This window comes from Macrobrachium rosenbergii, chromosome 42 (assembly GCF_040412425.1).
Source record: "Macrobrachium rosenbergii isolate ZJJX-2024 chromosome 42, ASM4041242v1, whole genome shotgun sequence".
NCBI classification, from domain to species: domain Eukaryota; kingdom Metazoa; phylum Arthropoda; class Malacostraca; order Decapoda; family Palaemonidae; genus Macrobrachium; species Macrobrachium rosenbergii.
Window position 1 is genome coordinate 23,423,122 of NC_089782.1, and position 5,000 is coordinate 23,428,121.

A 5,000-nucleotide genomic window follows, 5' to 3' on the forward strand; every position below is an offset into this window, starting at 1 on the left:
CACTGACTCCATCAGCCAATAATTATCATTAAATGTATGTTTTTATTCCTTTCTTATTCATTGTTTTGTTCTTTCATTTTTCCCAAACGCATTCTGTTCGGTGGAAGATTACGAGACAAGTTCAAAACCATCTGATTTTAACAAGTGTCACTAACTCCAACAATCAACAATTATCATGAAATGTGTTTTTATTCCTTTCTTCTTCCTTGTTTGTTCTTTCATTTTTCCCAAACACGTATTCTGCTCGGTGAAAGATTATGAGACCAGTTCCTAATCAACTGATTTCAACTGGTGTCACTGAAGCCAACAGTCAACATTAACCTTTATAAAATGAATCTTTCCTCAATTCCTGATTGTGTCTCCCATGCAGATAACTTAGAAATGAAGAGTCATTACAACGCAAGGTGCTACTACAATGTCGTATTACAAATAATACTCGTTCTAGATTTGGTTTGATTTTTTAAAGAGAGTTAAGCTGTCAAGTCAAGCACTGGGGCACTTCCGGCCATTCAGCGCAGTGAAAAAGGGAAGTTGGAGAGGTTGGACAGCAAGATTAACCCTTTGATTACGGCCGAGATGAGACCTCACACTTACCACAATCCGGAGGGTTTTCAGACGGTAGTCACCCGTAGCATGCTACCAGACGCACGAAATCGTAAACAATCATTGTAATAGCGTTTGTATTTGTTGTTTTGCTGCAAATTAACCTGTTTTATTTATATGATAATATTGTGATAGTAGCGATCCGTGATATAGATATTATGCAATTAATGTAACAACACAAATAAATAAACATAGGATAAGTACTATATATCGGGGTTTAGTGTTGCCAGAGGTATAAGCACTGCACTGATTGAGGATGACAGTCTTCTTTTTTTTTTGTCATTTTCTCTAATTCTGTTTGAATCCGTAAAGGACAGCTACATCACAGTTTGTATTATAGTTAAAAATTATTTGTATATTCGTCAGAAAACTAATCATAAAGAATGTTCATCATTTTTATGGTTCCGCTTACTATTCCACTAGCTGGGCAAAGAAGAAAAAGAGAGAGAGAGAGAGAGAGAGAGAGAGAGAGAGAGACGTGACAGAATAAAAATTTTTACCTATGATTTATTCCTTCTAATTGTACATCAATAACATTGGAGAGTAAGTAGACACAATCACAATATTGTTTGCAATATTAACACATTTCTGGGGTAATATTTTCATCAATGATCAAGCACCCAGCTGACAAGGGATACGCAATCTAGAAATTCAGATGAATTCTGCAGTGTTTGAAAAAATGGTTTTAAAACCCAGCTTCTTCCCAATATAGGGCCATCTGCCATCATAGTGTTGATAACGCTTCTTATCATTCAGTTCGAATTAATAAACCTCCGACAATGTCTGCCAAAAAGGATGAAGTTAAAGACTGGCTAATAAAAATTAGTAAAGTTGCAAAGACATTCATGTAAAGAAAATGATTACGTGATTGACAGACTGGCAAGAGATCATGGACATAGTGGTTAGGCTGCCTCCATATCACTGCCAGTATAATGCAACAGAACTGATATGGGCACAGGTGAAATCATGCGGCAAAGAAGAATCATTTTAAAATCAGACCTGCTTCCTTTGGTCAAAGAAGCAATTGAATCCATATCTTCTGACAACTGGGCTAATGATGAGACATGCCGAAGATATAAAAAGAGATGACGCTTCAAGAGATGTTTGCATTGATAAATATATAGATTCTTTTTGTTATCGATGTAGCATCCTCTGACGAGGATTCTTCATAAGTAATGTCTCCTCATACTTCGATTGTAAATAAATTTATTGCTTTCCCTTGTTGTGTGATATCCTGTTGAACACTGAAATTGAAATAAATTGAAATATAGATCTGTTTTTCGACAGAAAGTGGCAGAAATATCTTTAAAAATCTACATATAACAGAAATGCCACAGCAGTGATGAGTATCATATGACAGTGCTTTAAAAGCACAGGTAAATCTAATACTGTATAAATGTGTAATATATATATATATATATATATATATATATATATATATATATATATATATATAGATATATATATATATATATATATATATATATATATATATATATATATATATAATTTGATATAGTTTTGAGCTTTTGAATTGCTTTCTTTCATTGCATGCCGTAATCCGTCTTTACCTCTTGCTGTATCAAGGTTGAATTTTCACTGTACAGCTATAAAATAGCTCATAATAAACATTCTTTAAATATTTATTTACAATATATATATATATATATATATATATTATATATATATATATATATATATATATATATATATATATATATGGGTGTAATAATATTTAAAGAAAATAATTATTATGAGCTATTTTATAGGTGCACAGTGAAAATTCAACCTGATACAGCAAGGAGGTAAAGACGGATCACGGGCATACACGAAAGAAAACAATTCAAAAGCTCAAAACTATATCACAATTATATGACTTCGATAACAGCAAAGGAACAGTAATAAAAACTATAGTAGATGACGTAACTCAAGAACATTGCTCAGTACAGCATCCAAATAAACAAAACTGAAAATGAAAGCACATCTAGGTTTCCAAATTTCTTGCATCTATCATTTCATATATTGAATTTTTTTTATCTAAAATTTAAGTGGGACAACAAAACTTCATTCAGAACTTTCTATTATAGTACACGTGCTTGATAACAGGCGCAAACAATGAGAGCTTGAAGTCAGAAGGTTAATGGTCAGTTTAAGAGGGCAAAGTCTCTTCCTAAAACGGTCGTACTATAGTAACCCCGCCTTTCTTGTTTACTTGCTAACCTTGTTTACTCTTATTCAGTTTTCATCTCTGACTTTACTACTGAAGGTAATCTATTTCTTGTTTTGTCATTGTCATTTTTCAATCTTTAAAGCATTTTAATTTTGTAAGCTCTGTTGTCAGTTTTAATTAGTGTTTTTGTATCTTTTAGCCAGAAAAGATGGGATATGGGTGATCCTGAAGCGCACCTAGTAATAAATATATCAATGATGAGCTGACTGTTCTTCCTATCCGTGCTCCCTACTATATATATGCATATATGTATATGTATATATATATATATATATATATATATATATATATATATATATATATATATGTATATTATATGTATATATATATATATATATATATATATATATATATATATATATATATATCTTTCTATCTATGCATCTATCTCTGTGTCTAACTATCTGTTAATACACACACTAACACACACATATATGTATACATACGTATATATTAACTTTATCACATACACAATTGTTCTGTGCATTAACTAATTACTAAAGGACCTCATTCAAACTGGATGGTATCTATAGATACCATGCAGTTTGAATGAGGTCCTTTTAGTAATATATATATATATATATATATATATATATATATATATATATATATATATATATATATATATATATATATATATATACATCACGAAAGGAAGCAGTAGGGAAAGGCATCCTCATCATCTACAGTTTATTTTCAATGCCGACGTTTCATGACGAATTCCAAGTCGCATTTTCAAGGCTATAAAATATAATATAATTTGCGAACATCAATAACAAATTAATGCAATGGCAACAGCTCTTTTATGTAGTAAAAATATTTAAAACAAAACACCTCATTCCAAGACAAGTCAATAATGAGTAAAAGGAGTTCACTAAAATCTTAAAACAACCTACCTATATGAAAGAAAGAACAAGACTAACATAAATAAGTACAAACAGAGTGAGGAAAACCAGTTGCCCAAACTAGGCTATAAACAATTTCACTGAGGACAATTGAGTATTTAACGACGGCACAGTCTTCCTGATAATTATGGATTCTAGGATGGTTAAGTCGTTGTTGTTCTGCACTCGGCCTAGGATGGAAAAATCCTTGCTGTCAATATAAGTTTTACATAATTTTGAATGATTTCGTATATTTGATTGCTCAGGATTAGATAACCTGCTACCTGTTCTATGACTTATGCCCTGTGGGAATCTATGCGGACCTTCAACAGCCTCCTCGTGCATCCCACATATGTATATCCCGTGATCACATCCCGGGCAAGTGTACTTGTAAACAACGCTGGACGAAAACAGAGGACTGAGCCGGTCTTTGACTCTGAACAGAGACCCTATTGTAAAGGGATTTTTCGGGATGATTTTCAGGTTTAAAGCTGGAAAACTTTTGAATAATGGCTGCGCATTTTCTCCTAAAAGTATCATCATGCACGAAAGGGAAACTTGCATACATCTTTAGTTTCGGCACAGTCGATTCAGGTGTTGCTGGAGTCATTTTCTGTAGTAGCAGTTTATTTAGGGATCTGAAAAAAAGTCGTGATGGAAAACAATTATTATTGAAATATTTCACTAAAAAGGATATCTCATCGTGGAAACTCTTCCAGTTTGACGAGTGGGTGTAAGCCCTATGGAGGAGGGTTAAAATAGAGTTCAGTTTCAAATGAAAGAAACACGAACTATAAAAATTCATTCCCAAACCAGTAAATGTATTTTTCTATACACACCTGTGTAAAAACCTGAGTCACCTCTGGAAATAATAAGATCAAGGAAGGAGTTTGTTATTTACCGCCTTCTCCATAGCGAACCTTATGTTTGGATGTTGTCGGATGACGAACTCCAGAAAGGACTCTGCATGACATTCATGACGAAATAGGAGAACGTGTCGTCAACATATCTTCGATAAAATAGAGGCGGAACCTAATGGGACATTCTTCTATTATGCGCTCCTCCAGGAGCACATGAAGATGTTAGCAAAAATTGACCAAGTGGTGATCCCATGGCCATCCCTTCAGTTTGTTTATACAAACTGAAGGCAAAGGTCGTGTCCAGCACGGCCAGCTCTAAAAGTTGTTTAAAAAAATGTTCTACTAAAATTATTAAAAATTGCATCTTCATCAGTAAAAAGTTTGCTTTATTATTATTATCTCAGTATTATTATTATTATTATT